Below are 16,366 nucleotides of genomic sequence, written 5' to 3'. Positions count from 1 at the left end.
GGTGAAGCCCTAGGGAGGGGGGTGAAGGGGGAGACCTAGGGAGGTAGTGAAGGGGGAGACCTAGGGAGGTGGAAAAGGGGGAAGACCTAGGGAGGTGGTGAAGGGGGGAGACCTAGGGAGGGGGTGAAGGGGGGAGACCTAGGGAGGGGGTGAAGGGGGGAGACCTAGGGAGGGGGTGAAGGGGGGAGACCTAGGGAGGGGGTGAAGGGGGGAGACCTAGGGAGGTGGTGAAGGGGGGAGACCCAGGGAGGTGGTGAAGGTGGGGAAGACCTAGGGAGGGGGTGAAGGGGGAGACCTAGGGAGGGGGTGAAGGGGGAGACCTAGGGAGGGGGTGAAGGGGGAGACCTAGGGAGGGGGTGAAGGGGGGAGACCTAGGGAGGGGGTGAAGGGGGGAGACCTAGGGAGGGGGTGAAGGGGGGAGACCTAGGGAGGTGGTGAAGGGGGGAGACCCAGGGAGGTGGTGAAGGTGGGGAAGACCTAGGGAGGGGGTGAAGGGGGAGACCTAGGGAGGGGGTGAAGGGGGAGACCTAGGGAGGGGGTGACCTAGGGAAGGAGTGAAGACCTAGGGAGGGGGTGAAGGGGGAGACCTAGGGAGGGGGTGAAGGGGGAGACCTAGGGAGGGGTGAAGACCTAGGGAGGAGTGAAGGGGGTGAAGACCTAGGGAGGAGTGTAGGGGGTGAAGACCTAGGGAGGAGTGAAGGGGTGGACCTAGGGAGGAGTGAAGGGGTGGACCTAGGGAGGAGTGAAGGGGGAGACCTTGGGAGGTGGTGAAGGTGGGGAAGACCTAGGGAGGGGGTGAAGGGGGGTGAAGACCTAGGGAGGGGGTGAAGGGGGAGACCTAGGGAGGGGTTGAAGGGGTAGACCTAGGGAGGGGTTGAAGGGGTAGACCTAGGGAGGGGGTGAAGGGGGAGAAGACCTAGGGAGAGAGTGAAGGGGGTGAAGACCTAGGGAGGAGTGAAGGGGGTGAAGACCTAGGGAGGTGGTGAAGACCTAGGGAGGTGGTGAAGGTGGGGAAGACCTAGGGAGGGGGTGAAGGGGGAGCCATAGGGAGGGGGTGAAGGGGGAGACCTAGGGGAGGGGGTGAAGGGGGAGACCTAGGGAGGGGGTGAAGGGGGAGACCTAGGGAGGTGGTGAAGGGGGAGACCTAGGGAGGTGGTGAAGGAGGAGACCTAGGGAGGTGGTGAAGGAAGAGACCTAGGGAGGTGGAAAAGGGGGAAGACCTAGGGAGGGGGTGAAGGGGGAGACCTAGGGAGGGGGTGAAGGGGGAGACCTAGGGAGGGAGAAGACCTAGGGAGGAGTGAAGGGGGTGAAGACCTAGGGAGGAGTGTAGGGGGTGAAGACCTAGGGAGGAGTGAAGGGGTAGACCTAGGGAGGAGTGAAGGGGGAGACCTAGGGAGGTGGTGAAGGTGGGGAAGCCCTAGGGAGGGGGTGAAGCCCTAGGGAGGGGGTGAAGCCCTAGGGAGGGGGTGAAGCCCTAGGGAGGTGGTGAAGGGGGAGACCTAGGGAGGTGGTGAAGGGGGGAGACGTAGGGAGGTGGTGAAGGGGGGAGACCCAGGGAGGTGGTGAAGGTGGGGAAGACCTAGGGAGGGGGTGAAGGGGGAGACCTAGGGAGGGGGTGAAGGGGGAGACCTAGGGAGGTGGTGAAGGGGGAGACCTAGGGAGGGGGTGAAAGGGGAGACCTAGGGAGGGGGTGAAGCCCTAGGGAGGGGGTGAAGGGGGAGACCTAGGGAGGTGGTGAAGGGGGAGACCTAGGGAGGGGGTGAAGGGGGAGCCCTAGGGAGGGGGGTGAAGGGGGAGCCCTAGGGAGGTGGTGAAGGGGGAGACCTAGGGAGGGGGTGAAGGGGGAGACCTAGGGAGGGGGTGAAAGGGGAGACCTAGGGAGGGGGTGAAGCCCTAGGGAGGGGGTGAAGGGGGAGACCTAGGGAGGTGGTGAAGGGGGAGACCTAGGGAGGTGGTGAAGGTGGGGAATACCTAGGGAGGGGATGAAGGGGGAGACCTAGGGAGAGGGTGAAGGGGGAGACCTAGGGAGGGGGTGAAGGGGGAGACCTAGGGAGGGGGTGAAGGGGGAGACCTAGGGAGGAGGTGAAGCCCTAGGGAGGGGGTGAAGGGGGAGACCTAGGGAGGTGGTGAAGGGGGAGACCTAGGGAGGTGGTGAAGGGGGAGACCTAGGGAGGTGGTGAAGGGGGAGACCTAGGGAGGGGTGAAGACCTAGGGAGGAGTGAAGGGGGTGAAGACCTAGGGAGGAGTGAAGGGGGTGAAGACCTAGGAAGGAGTGAAGGGGGTGAAGACCTAGGGAGGAGGTGAAGGTGAAGGGGAAGACCTAGGGAGGGGGTGAAGGGGGGGAGACCTAGGGAGGGGGTGAAGGGGGAGACCTAGGGAGGGGGTGAAGCCCTAGGGAGGGGGTGAAGGGGGAGACCTAGGGAGGGGGTGAAGCCCTAGGGAGGGGGTGAAGGGGGAGACCAAGGGAGGGGGTGAAGGGGGAGACCTAGGGAGGGGGTGAAGGGGGATACCTAGGGAGGGGGTGAAGACCTAGGGAGGAGTGAAGGGGAAAGACCTAGGGAGGGGGTGGAGGGGAAGACCTAGGGAGGGGGTGGAGGGGAAGACCTAGGGAGGGGGTGGAGGGGAAAGACCTAGGGAGGGGGTGGAGGGGAAGACCTAGGGAGGGGGTGAAGGGGGAGACCTAGGGAGGGGGTGGAGGGGAAGACCTAGGGAGGGGGTGGAGGGGAAGACCTAGGGAGGGGGTGGAGGGGGAGACCTAGGGAGGCTGGTGAAGGGGGAGACCTAGGGAGGAGTGGAGGGGGAGACCTAGGGAGGGGGTGAAGGGGGAGACCTAGGGAGGGGGTGAAGGGGAAGACCTAGGGAGGGGGTGAAGGGGGAGACCTAGGGAGGGGGTGAAGGGGGAGACCTAGGGAGGAGTGGAGGGGGAGACCTAGGGAGGGGGTGAAGGGGGAGACCTAGGGAGGGGGTGAAGGGGAAGACCTAGGGAGGGGGTGAAGGGGGAGACCTAGGGAGGGGGTGAAGGGGGGAGACCTAGGGTGGAGGGGGAGACCTAGGGAGGGGGTGGAGGGGGAGACCTAGGGAGGGGTGAAGGGGGAGACCTAGGGAGGGGGTGAAGGGGGAGACCTAGGGAGGGGGTGAAGGGGGAGACCTAGGGAGGGGGTGGAGGGGGAGACCTAGGGAGGGGGTGGAGGGGGAGACCTAGGGAGGGGGTGAAGGGGGAGACCTAGGGAAGGGGTGAAGGGGGAGACCTAGGGAAGGGGTGAAGGGGGAGACCTAGGGAGGGGTGGAGGGGGTGAAGGGGGAGACCTAGGGAGGGGGTGAAGGGGGAGACCTAGGGAGGGGGTGAAGGGGGAGACCTAGGGAGGGGGAGACCTAGGGAGGGGTGGAGGGGGAGACCTAGGGAGGGGTGGAGGGGAAGACCTAGGGAGGGGTGAATGGGGAGACCTAGGGAGGGGTGGAGGGGGGGACTTAGGGAGAGGGTGAAGGGGAAGACCTAGGGAGGGGGTGGAGGGGGGGGACCTAGGGAGGGGTGGAGGGGGTGACCTAGGGAGGGGGTGGAGGGGGAGACCTAGGGAGGTGGTGGAGGGGGAGACCTAGGGAGGGGTGGAGGGGGAGACCTAGGGAGGGGTGGAGGGGAGACCTAGGGAGGGGTGGAGGGGGGGAAACCTAGGGAGCGGGTGAAGCCCTAGGGAGGGGGTGAAGGGGGGAGATCTACGGAGGGGGTGAAGGGGGAGACCTAGGGAGGGGGTGAAGCCCTAGTGAGGGGGTGAAGGGGGAGACCTAGGGAGGGGGTGAAGACCTAGGGAGGGGGTGAAGGGGGAGACCTAGGGAGGGGGTGAAGACCTATGGAGGAGGTGAAGGGGAAGACCTAGGGAGGGGGTGAAGGGGTAGACCTAGGGAGGGGGTGGAGGGGAAGACCTAGGGAGGGGGTGAAGGGGGGGAGACCTAGGGAGGGGGTGAAGGGGGGGAGACCTAGGGAGGGGTGAAGGGGGAGACCTAGGGAGGGGGTGGAGGGGGAGACCTAGGGAGGGGGTGGAGGGGGAGACCTAGGGAGGGGGTGAAGGGGGAGACCTAGGGAGGGGGTGAAGGGGGAGACCTAGGGAGGGGTGGAGGGGGTGAAGGGGGAGACCTAGGGAGGGGGTGAAGGGGGAGACCTAGGGAGGGGTGGAGGGGAAGACCTAGGGAGGGGGTGGAGGGGAAGACCTAGGGAGGGGGTGGAGGGGGAGACCTAGGGAGGGGTGGAGGGGAAGACCTAGGGAGGGGGTGGAGGGGGAGACCTAGGGAGGGGTGGAGGGGGGGACCTAGGGAGAGGGTGAAGGGGAAGACCTAGGGAGGGGGTGGAGGGGAGGACCTAGGGAGGGGGTGGAGGGGGGGACCTAGGGAGGGGTGGAGGGGGTGACCTAGGGAGGGGGTGGAGGGGGTGACCTAGGGAGGGGTGGAGGGGGAGACCTAGGGAGGGGTGGAGGGGGAGACCAAGGGAGAAGTGGAGGGGGAGACCTAGGGAGGGGGGATACCTAGGGAGGGGGTGAAGCCCTAGGGAGGGGGTGAAGCCCTAGGGAGGGGGTGAAGGGGGAGACCTAGGGAGGGGGTGAAGGGGGGGAGACCTAGGGAGGGGGTGAAGGGGGGAGACCTAGGGAGGGGGTGAAGGGGGAGACCTAGGGAGGGGGTGAAGCCCTAGGGAGGGGGTGAAGGGGGAGACCAAGGGAGGGGAGGAAGGGGGAGACCTAGGGAGGGGGTGAAGGGGGAGACCTAGGGAGGGGGTGAAGACCTAGGGAGGAGTGAAGGGGGTGGAGACCTAGGGAGGGGGTGGAGGGGGAGACCTAGGGAGGGGGTGGAGGGGGAGACCAAGGGAGGGGAAGAAGGGGGAGACCTAGGGAGGGGGTGAAGACCTAGGGAGGAGTGAAGGGGGTGGAGACCTATGGAGGAGGTGAAGGGGAAGACCTAGGGAGGGGGTGGAGGGGAAGACCTAGGGAGGGGGTGGAGGGGGAGACCTAGGGAGGGGGTGGAGGGGAAGACCTAGGGAGGGGGTGAAGGGGGAGACCTAGGGAGGGGGTGGAGGGGGAGACCTAGGGAGGGGGTGGAGGGGAAGACCTAGGGAGGGGGTGGAGGGGGAGACCTAGGGAGGGGGTGGAGGGGGAGACCTAGGGAGGTGGTGAAGGGGGAGACCTAGGGAGGGGTGAAGGGGAGACCTAGGGAGGGGGAGACCTAGGGAGGGGGTGGATGGGGAGACCTAGGGAGGGGGAGACCTAGGGAGGGGGTGGAGGGGGAGACCTAGGGAGGGGGTGGAGGGGAGACCTAGGGAGGGGGAGACCTAGGGAGGGGTGGAGGGGGAGACCTAGGGAGGGGTGGAGGGGGAGACCTAGGGAGGGGTGAAGGGGGAGACCTAGGGAGGGGTGGAGGGGGAGACCTAGGGAGGGGGTGGAGGGGGAGACCTAGGGAGGGGTGGAGGGGGAGACCTAGGGAGGGGGTGGAGGGGGAGACCTAGGGAGGGGGTGGAGGGGGAGACCTAGGGAGGGGGAGACCTAGGGAGGGGGTGGAGGGGGAGACCTAGGGAGGGGGTGGAGGGGGAGACCTAGGGAGGGGGAGACCTAGGGAGGGGTGGAGGGGGAGACCTAGGGAGGGGTGGAGGGGGAGACCTAGGGAGGGGTGGAGGGGGAGACCTAGGGAGGGGTGGAGGGGGAGACCTAGGGAGTGTGTGTGTGTGTGTGTGTGTGAGAGAGAGAGTCAGATATCTGAGGACTGGGTTGAGACTGTGGCTTTGTGTTTTATTATTTTTTTTAAAGAGAAGAAATTACATTAAAAGTGAAATCCAAGTCAGCATTTTCCACTAAAAGAGGGAACTGGGTCAGGGCCCTACATCTAACAGTCTAGTAGGATGATTTGGGTTGATTCCTTTGAGAGTGAGTGAGTGAGAGAGAGAGTGTGAGAGAGAGAGAGTGTGAGAGAGAGAGAGTGTGAGAGAGAGAGAGTGTGAGAGAGAGAGTGTGTGAGAGAGAGTGTGTGAGAGAGAGAGTGTGAGAGAGAGAGTGTGAGAGAGTATGAGAGAGAGAGAGTGTGAGAGAGAGAGAGAGAGTTGTGAGAGAGAGAGAGTGTGAGAGAGAGAGACTGTGAGAGAGAGAGAGTGTGAGAGAGAGAGACTGTGAGAGAGAGAGTGTGAGAGAGAGAGTGTGAGAGAGAGAGAGTGTGAGAGAGAGAGACTGTGAGAGAGAGAGTGTGTGAGAGAGAGTGTGAGAGAGAGTGTGAGAGAGAGTGTGAGAGAGAGAGTGTGAGAGAGAGAGTGTGAGAGAGAGAGTGTGAGAGAGAGAGTGTGAGAGAGAGAGTGTGAGAGTGTGAGAGAGAGAGTGTGAGAGAGTGAGAGATCTTTAACATCTTCCCCAATAGTCTAAATGGTTCCATAACGAAGCCCTCACACAGAGATATGAACATGGAGAACCTCATTGCTGACGTGTTGATTGGCTCAGAAAGGAGCTTTATCTGTCGTTGGGATTTAGTTTCCTCTAGAGGTTATTAACCTGTTGGGGGGCAGTATTAACCCATAGAGGTTATTAACCTGTTGGGGGGGCAGTATTAACCCATAGAGGTTATTAACCTGTTGGGGGGCAGTATTAACCCATAGAGGTTATTAACCTGTTGGGGGGGCAGTATTAACCCATAGAGGTTATTAACCTGTTGGGGGGGGGGGGGCAGTATTAACCCATAGAGGTTATTAACCTGTTGGGGGGCAGTATTAACCCATAGAGGGTATTAACCTGTTGGGGGGCAGTATTAACCCATAGAGGTTATTAACCTGTTGGGGGGGGGGGGGGGGGGCAGTATTAACCCATAGAGGTTAATTAACCTGTTGGGGGGGGCAGTATTAACCCATAGAGGGTATTAACCTGTTGGGGGGGCAGTATTAAACCCATAGAGGTTATTAACCTGTTGGGGGGGCAGTATTAACCCATAGAGGTTATTAACCTGTTGGGGGGCAGTATTAACCCATAGAGGTTATTAACCTGTTGGGGGGGCAGTATTAACCCATAGAGGTTATTAACCTGTTGGGGGGGGGCAGTATTAACCCATAGAGGTTATTAACCTGTTGGGGGGCAGTATTAACCCATAGAGGTTATTAACCTGTTGGGGGGCAGTATTAACCCATAGAGGTTATTAACCTGTTGGGGGGCAGTATTAACCCATAGAGGTTATTAACCTGTTGGGGGGGCAGTATTAACCCATAGAGGGTATTAACCTGTTGGGGGGCAGTATTAACCCATAGAGGTTATTAACCTGTTGGGGGGCAGTATTAACCCATAGAGGTTATTAACCTGTTGGGGGGCAGTATTAACCCATAGAGGTTATTAACCTGTTGGGGGGCAGTATTAACCCATAGAGGTTATTAACCTGTTGGGGGGGGCAGTATTAACCCATAGAGGTTATTAACCTGTTGGGGGGGGGGCAGTATTAACCCATAGAGGTTATTAACCTGTTGGGGGGCAGTATTAACCCATAGAGGTTATTAACCTGTTGGGGGGCAGTATTAACCCATAGAGGTTATTAACCTGTTGGGGGGGCAGTATTAACCCATAGAGGTTATTAACCTGTTGGGGGGCAGTATTAACCCATAGAGGTTATCAACCTGTTGGGGGGGGGGGGGCAGTATTAACCCATAGAGGTTATTAACCTGTTGGGGGGGGGGGGGCAGTATTAACCCATAGAGGTTATTAACCTGTTGGGGGGGGCATTATTAACCCATAGAGGTTATTAACCTGTTGGGGGGCAGTATTAACCCATAGACGTTATTAACCTGTTGGGGGGCAGTATTAACCCATAGACGTTATTAACCTGTTGGGGGGGGCAGTATTAACCCATAGAGGTTATTTACCTGTTGGGGGGGGGGCAGTATTAACCCATAGAGGTTATTAACCTGTTGGGGGGGGCAGTATTAACCCATAGAGGTTATTAACCTGTTGGGGGGGCAGTATTAACCCATAGAGGTTATTAACCTGTTGGGGGGCAGTATTAACCCATAGAGGTTATTAACCTGTTGGGGGGGGGGCAGAATTAACCCATAGAGGTTATTAACCTGTTGGGGGGCAGTATTAACCCATAGAGGTTATTAACCTGTTGGGGGGGCAGTATTAACCCATAGAGGTTATTAACCTGTTGGGGGGGGGCAGTATTAACCCATAGAGGTTATTAACCTGTTGGGGGGGCAGTATTAACCCATAGAGGTTATTAACCTGTTGGGGGGGGGGCAGTATTAACCCATAGAGGTTATTAACCTGTTGGGGGGCAGTATTAACCCATAGAGGTTATTAACCTGTTGGGGGGCAGTATTAACCCATAGAGGTTATTAACCTGTTGGGGGGGGGCAGTATTAACCCATAGAGGTTATTAACCTGTTGGGGGGGGCAGTATTAACCCATAGAGGTTATTAACCTGTTGGGGGGCAGTATTAACCCATAGAGGTTATTAACCTGTTGGGGGGCAGTATTAACCCATAGAGGTTATTAACCTGTTGGGGGGCAGTATTAACCCATAGAGGTTATTAACCTGTTGGGGGGGGCAGTATTAACCCATAGAGGTTATTAACCTGTTGGGGGGCAGTATTAACCCATAGAGGTTATTAACCTGTTGGGGGGCAGTATTAACCCATAGAGGTTATTAACCTGTTGGGGGGGCAGTATTAACCCATAGAGGTTATTAACCTGTTGGGGGGGGCAGTATTAACCCATAGAGGTTATTAACCTGTTGGGGGGGGGGCAGTATTAACCCATAGAGGTTATTAACCTGTTGGGGGGGGGGGGCAGTATTAACCCATAGAGGTTATTAACCTGTTGGGGGGGGGGGGCAGTATTAACCCATAGAGGTTATTAACCTGTTGGGGGGGCAGTATTAACCCATAGAGGTTATTAACCTGTTGGGGGGGGCAGTATTAACCCATAGAGGTTATTAACCTGTTGGGGGGGGCAGTATTAACCCATAGAGGTTATTAACCTGTTGGGGGGCAGTATTAACCCATAGAGGTTATTAACCTGTTGGGGGGGGGCAGTATTAACCCATAGAGGTTATTAACCTGTTGGGGGGGCAGTATTAACCCATAGAGGTTATTAACCTGTTGGGGGGCAGTATTAACCCATAGAGGTTATTAACCTGTTGGGGGGCAGTATTAACCCATAGAGGTTATTAACCTGTTGGGGGGCAGTATTAACCCATAGACGTTATTAACCTGTTGGGGGGGCAGTATTAACCCATAGAGGTTATTAACCTGTTGGGGGGGGGGGGGCAGTATTAACCCATAGAGGTTATTAACCTGTTGGGGGGGCAGTATTAACCCATAGAGGTTATTAACCTGTTGGGGGGGCAGTATTAACCCATAGAGGTTATTAACCTGTTGGGGGGGGCAGTATTAACCCATAGAGGTTATTAACCTGTTGGGGGGCAGTATTAACCCATAGAGGTTATTAACCTGTTGGGGGGGCAGTATTAACCCATAGAGGTTATTAACCTGTTGGGGGGCAGTATTAACCCATAGAGGTTATTAACCTGTTGGGGGGCAGTATTAACCCATAGAGGTTATTAACCTGTTTGGGGGGCAGTATTAACCCATAGAGGTTATTAACCTGTTTGGGGGGGCAGTATTAACCCATAGAGGTTATTAACCTGTTGGGGGGGGCAGTATTAACCCATAGAGGTTATTAACCTGTTGGGGGGCAGTATTAACCCATAGAGGTTATTAACCTGTTGGGGGGCAGTATTAACCCATAGAGGTTATTAACCTGTTGGGGGGGGCAGTATTAACCCATAGAGGTTATTAACCTGTTGGGGGGCAGTATTAACCCATAGAGGTTATTAACCTGTTGGGGGGCAGTATTAACCCATAGAGGTTATTAACCTGTTGGGGGGCAGTATTAACCCATAGAGGTTATTAACCTGTTGGGGGGGGGCAGTATTAACCCATAGAGGTTATTAACCTGTTGGGGGGGGGGCAGTATTAACCCATAGAGGTTATTAACCTGTTGGGGGGGCAGTATTAACCCATAGAGGTTATTAACCTGTTGGGGGGCAGTATTAACCCATAGAGGGTATTAACCTGTTGGGTGGGGGCAGTATTAACCCATAGAGGTTATTAACCTGTTGGGGGGGCAGTATTAACCCATAGAGGTTATTAACCTGTTGGGGGGGCAGTATTAACCCATAGAGGTTATTAACCTGTTGGGGGGCAGTATTAACCCATAGAGGTTATTAACCTGTTGGGGGGCAGTATTAACCCATAGAGGTTATTAACCTGTTGGGGGGGGGGGGGGGGCAGTATTAACCCATAGAGGTTATTAACCTGTTGGGGGGGCAGTATTAACCCATAGAGGGTATTAACCTGTTGGGGGGCAGTATTAACCCATAGAGGTTATTAACCTGTTGGGGGGGCAGTATTAACCCATAGAGGTTATTAACCTGTTGGGGGGGGCAGTATTAACCCATAGAGGTTATTAACCTGTTGGGGGGGGGGGGCAGTATTAACCCATAGAGGTTATTAACCTGTTGGGGGGCAGTATTAACCCATAGAGGTTATTAACCTGTTGGGGGGGCAGTATTAACCCATAGAGGTTATTAACCTGTTGGGGGGGGGCAGTATTAACCCATAGAGGTTATTAACCTGTTGGGGGGGGCAGTATTAACCCATAGAGGTTATTAACCTGTTGGGGGGGGGGCAGTATTAACCCATAGAGGTTATTAACCTGTTGGGGGGCAGTATTAACCCATAGAGGTTATTAACCTGTTGGGGGGGGGGCAGTATTAACCCGATAGAGGTTATTAACCTGTTGGGGGGGGGCAGTATTAACCCATAGAGGTTATTAACCTGTTGGGGGGCAGTATTAACCCATAGAGGTTATTAACCTGTTGGGGGGGCAGTATTAACCCATAGAGGTTATTAACCTGTTGGGGGGGGGGGGGCAGTATTAACCCATAGAGGTTATTAACCTGTTGGGGGGCAGTATTAACCCATAGAGGTTATTACCTGTTGGGGGGGCAGTATTAACCCATAGAGGTTATTAACCTGTTGGGGGGGGGGGCAGTATTAACCCATAGAGGTTATTAACCTGTTGGGGGGCAGTATTAACCCATAGAGGTTATTACCTGTTGGGGGGGCAGTATTAACCCATAGAGGTTATTAACCTGTTGGGGGGGCAGTATTAACCCATAGAGGTTATTAACCTGTTGGGGGGCAGTATTAACCCATAGAGGTTATTAACCTGTTGGGGGGGGGCAGTATTAACCCATAGAGGTTATTAACCTGTTTGGGGGGGCAAGTATTAACCCATAGAGGTTATTAACCTGTTGGGGGGGCAGTATTAACCCATAGAGGTTATTAACCTGTTGGGGGGCAGTATTAACCCATAGAGGTTATTAACCTGTTGGGGGGGGGGGGGCAGTATTAACCCATAGAGGTTATTAACCTGTTGGGGGGCAGTATTACCCATAGAGGTATTAACCTGTTGGGGGGGCAGTATTAACCCATAGAGGTTATTAACCTGTTGGGGGGGGCAGTATTAAACCCATAGAGGTTATTAACCTGTTGGGGGGGGCAGTATTAACCCATAGAGGTTATTAACCTGTTGGGGGGGGGCAGTATTAACCCATAGAGGTTATTAACCTGTTGGGGGGCAGTATTAACCCATAGAGGTTATTAACCTGTTGGGGGGCAGTATTAACCCATAGAGGTTATTAACCTGTTGGGGGGCAGTATTAACCCATAGAGGTTATTAACCTGTTGGGGGGGCAGTATTAACCCATAGAGGTTATTAACCTGTTGGGGGGGGCAGTATTAACCCATAGAGGTTATTAACCTGTTGGGGGGGGCAGTATTAACCCATAGAGGTTATTAACCTGTTGGGGGGGCAGTATTAACCCATAGAGGTTATTAACCTGTTGGGGGGGGCAGTATTAACCCATAGAGGGTATTAACCTGTTGGGGGGCAGTATTAACCCATAGAGGTTATTAACCTGTTGGGGGGCAGTATTAACCCATAGAGGTTATTAACCTGTTGGGGGGCAGTATTAACCCATAGAGGTTATTAACCTGTTGGGGGGCAGTATTAACCCATAGAGGTTATTAACCTGTTGGGGGGGGGGGGGCAGTATTAACCCATAGAGGTTATTAACCTGTTGGGGGGGGCAGTATTAACCCATAGAGGTTATTAACCTGTTGGGGGGGGCAGTATTAACCCATAGAGGTTATTAACCTGTTGGGGGGGGCAGTATTAACCCATAGAGGTTATTAACCTGTTGGGGGGCAGTATTAACCCATAGAGGTTATTAACCTGTTGGGGGGCAGTATTAACCCATAGAGGTTATTAACCTGTTGGGGGGCAGTATTAACCCATAGAGGTTATTAACCTGTTGGGGGGGCAGTATTAACCCATAGAGGTTATTAACCTGTTGGGGGGGGCAGTATTAACCCATAGAGGTTATTAACCTGTTGGGGGGGGCAGTATTAACCCATAGAGGTTATTAACCTGTTGGGGGGGCAGTATTAACCCATAGAGGTTATTAACCTGTTGGGGGGCAGTATTAACCCATAGAGGTTATTAACCTGTTGGGGGGCAGTATTAACCCATAGAGGTTATTAACCTGTTGGGGGGGGGCAGTATTAACCCATAGAGGTTATTAACCTGTTGGGGGGGGGCAGTATTAACCCATAGAGGTTATTAACCTGTTGGGGGGGCAGTATTAACCCATAGAGGGTATTAACCTGTTGGGGGGGGCAGTATTAACCCATAGAGGTTATTAACCTGTTGGGGGGGGGGGGGGGGGGGCAGTATTAACCCATAGAGGTTATTAACCTGTTGGGGGGGGCAGTATTAACCCATAGAGGTTATTAACCTGTTGGGGGGGGCAGTATTAACCCATAGAGGGTATTAACCTGTTGGGGGGCAGTATTAACCCATAGAGGTTATTAACCTGTTGGGGGGGGGCAGTATTAACCCATAGAGGTTATTAACCTGTTGGGGGGGGCAGTATTAACCCATAGAGGTTATTAACCTGTTGGGGGGGGCAGTATTAACCCATAGAGGTTATTAACCTGTTGGGGGGGGCAGTATTAACCCATAGAGGTTATTAACCTGTTGGGGGGGGCAGTATTAACCCATAGAGGTTATTAACCTGTTGGGGGGCAGTATTAACCCATAGAGGTTATTAACCTGTTGGGGGGGCAGTATTAACCCATAGAGGGTATTAACCTGCTGGGGGGCAGTATTAACCCATAGAGGTTATTAACCTGTTGGGGGGGGCAGTATTAACCCATAGAGGTTATTAACCTGTTGGGGGGGCCAGTATTAACCCATAGAGGTTATTAACCTGTTGGGGGGGCAGTATTAACCCATAGAGGTTATTAACCTGTTGGGGGGGCATTATTAACCCATAGAGGTTATTAACCTGTTGGGGGGGGGGGGGCTAGTATTAACCCATAGAGGTTATTAACCTGTTGGGGGGGCAGTATTAACCCATAGAGGTTATTAACCTGTTGGGGGGGCAGTATTAACCCATAGAGGTTATTAACCTGTTGGGGGGGGCAGTATTAACCCATAGAGGTTATTAACCTGTTGGGGGGGGGCAGTATTAACCCATAGAGGTTATTAACCTGTTGGGGGGGGGCAGTATTAACCCATAGAGGTTATTAACCTGTTGGGGGGGGGGGCAGTATTAACCCATAGAGGTTATTAACCTGTTGGGGGGGGGGGGCAGTATTAACCCATAGAGGTTATTAACCTGTTGGGGGGGGGGGCAGTATTAACCCATAGAGGTTATTAACCTGTTGGGGGGGCAGTATTAACCCATAGAGGTTATTAACCTGTTGGGGGGGGGCAGTATTAACCCATAGAGGTTATTAACCTGTTGGGGGGCAGTATTAACCCATAGAGGTTATTAACCTGTTGGGGGGGGCAGTATTAACCCATAGAGGTTATTAACCTGTTGGGGGGGGCAGTATTAACCCATAGAGGTTATTAACCTGTTGGGGGGGGCAGTATTAACCCATAGAGGTTATTAACCTGTTGGGGGGGGCAGTATTAACCCATAGAGGTTATTAACCTGTTGGGGGGGCAGTATTAACCCATAGAGGTTATTAACCTGTTGGGGGGGGCAGTATTAACCCATAGAGGTTATTAACCTGTTGGGGGGGGCAGTATTAACCCATAGAGGTTATTAACCTGTTGGGGGGGCAGTATTAACCCATAGAGGTTATTAACCTGTTGGGGGGGGGGCAGTATTAACCCATAGAGGTTATTAACCTGTTGGGGGGGCAGTATTAACCCATAGAGGTTATTAACCTGTTGGGGGGGGGGGGGCAGTATTAACCCATAGAGGTTATTAACCTGTTGGGGGGGGCAGTATTAACCCATAGAGGTTATTAACCTGTTGGGGGGCAGTATTAACCCATAGAGGTTATTAACCTGTTGGGGGGGGGGCAGTATTAACCCATAGAGGTTATTAACCTGTTGGGGGCGGCAGTATTAACCCATAGAGGTTATTAACCTGTTGGGGGGGCAGTATTAACCCATAGAGGTTATTAACCTGTTGGGGGGGCAGTATTAACCCATAGAGGTTATTAACCTGTTGGGGGGGCAGTATTAACCCATAGAGGTTATTAACCTGTTGGGGGGCAGTATTAACCCATAGAGGTTATGAACCTGTTGGGGGGGGGGGCAGTATTAACCCATAGAGGTTATTAACCTGTTGGGGGGGGGGCAGTATTAACCCATAGAGGTTATTAACCTGTTGGGGGGCAGTATTAACCCATAGAGGTTATTAACCTGTTGGGGGGCAGTATTAACCCATAGAGGTTATTACCTGTTGGGGGGGCAGTATTAACCCATAGAGGTTATTAACCTGTTGGGGGGGGGGGGCAGTATTAACCCATAGAGGTTATTAACCTGTTGGGGGGGGCAGTATTAACCCATAGAGGTTATTAACCTGTTGGGGGGGCAGTATTAACCCATAGAGGTTATTAACCTGTTGGGGGGCAGTATTAACCCATAGAGGTTATTAACCTGTTGGGGGGCAGTATTAACCCATAGAGGTTATTAACCTGTTGGGGGGGGGGGGGCAGTATTAACCCATAGAGGTTATTAACCTGTTGGGGGGGCAGTATTAACCCATAGAGGTTATTAACCTGTTGGGGGGCAGTATTAACCCATAGAGGTTATTAACCTGTTGGGGGGGCAGTATTAACCCATAGAGGTTATTAACCTGTTGGGGGGGCAGTATTAACCCATAGAGGTTATTAACCTGTGGGGGGGCAGTATTAACCCATAGAGGTTATTAACCTGTTGGGGGGCAGTATTAACCCATAGAGGTTATTAACCTGTTGGGGGGCAGTATTAACCCATAGAGGTTATTAACCTGTTGGGGGGGCAGTATTAACCCATAGAGGTTATTAACCTGTTGGGGGGGCAGTATTAACCCATAGAGGTTATTAACCTGTTGGGGGGGGCAGTATTAACCCATAGAGGGTATTAACCTGTTGGGGGGGGGGGCAGTATTAACCCATAGAGGTTATTAACCTGTTGGGGGGGCAGTATTAACCCATAGAGGTTATTAACCTGTTGGGGGGGCAGTATTAACCCATAGAGGGTATTAACCTGTTGGGGGGGGGGGGGCAGTATTAACCCATAGAGGGTATTAACCTGCTGGGGGGGGGCAGTATTAACCCATAGAGGTTTATTAACCTGTTGGGGGGCAGTATTAACCCATAGAGGTTATTAACCTGTTGGGGGGGGGGCAGTATTAACCCATAGAGGTTATTAACCTGTTGGGGGGGGGCAGTATTAACCCATAGAGGTTATTAACCTGTTGGGGGGCAGTATTAACCCATAGAGGTTATTAACCTGTTGGGGGGCAGTATTAACCCATAGAGGTTATTAACCTGTTGGGGGGGGCAGTATTAACCCATAGAGGTTATTAACCTGTTGGGGGGGCAGTATTAACCCATAGAGGGTATTAACCTGTTGGGGGGGGGGGGCAGTATTAACCCATAGAGGTTATTAACCTGTTGGGGGGGCAGTATTAACCCATAGAGGTTATTAACCTGTTGGGGGGGCAGTATTAACCCCATAGAGGTTATTAACCTGTTGGGGGGCAGTATTAACCCATAGAGGTTATTAACCATGCGTGGTACTGGACAGCTTTCACAACAGATCCGTCTACTGCAGCACAGGAATGTAAATCCTGTTGTCGTTCACACAAGGAGTTTCCTGCTCGATTATTGAAGTGTGAACTAATATAATCTCTCTCTCTCTCTCTCTCTCTCTTTCTCTTGGTCTCTTTCTCGGTCTCTCTCTCTCTTTCTCTCTCTCTCTTTCTCTCTCTAGGTTCCTGTGTAACAGAGACA

At 53.9% G+C, this 16,366-nt stretch overlaps 1 protein-coding gene across 3 annotated transcripts in view; it reads left to right on the top strand.

Moving 5' to 3' along the window:
* Window positions 1-16,366, top strand: part of emp2 (epithelial membrane protein 2) — a 39,251-nt gene that overhangs the window by 13,301 nt on the left and 9,584 nt on the right. For all 3 annotated transcript variants that reach the window (XM_082971379.1, XM_082971380.1, NM_001141058.3), the window contains one exon: window positions 16,347-16,366. This exon is cut by the window's right edge and continues 85 nt beyond it. The gene's annotated coding sequence lies outside the window, so the exon portion shown is untranslated. The remainder of the gene's footprint in view (window positions 1-16,346) is intronic.

Source organism: Salmo salar, chromosome 03, assembly GCF_965601325.2.
Source record: "Salmo salar chromosome 03, fSalSal1, whole genome shotgun sequence".
NCBI lineage: Eukaryota > Metazoa > Chordata > Actinopteri > Salmoniformes > Salmonidae > Salmo > Salmo salar.
This window is presented reverse-complemented; position numbering and strand designations above follow the sequence as displayed.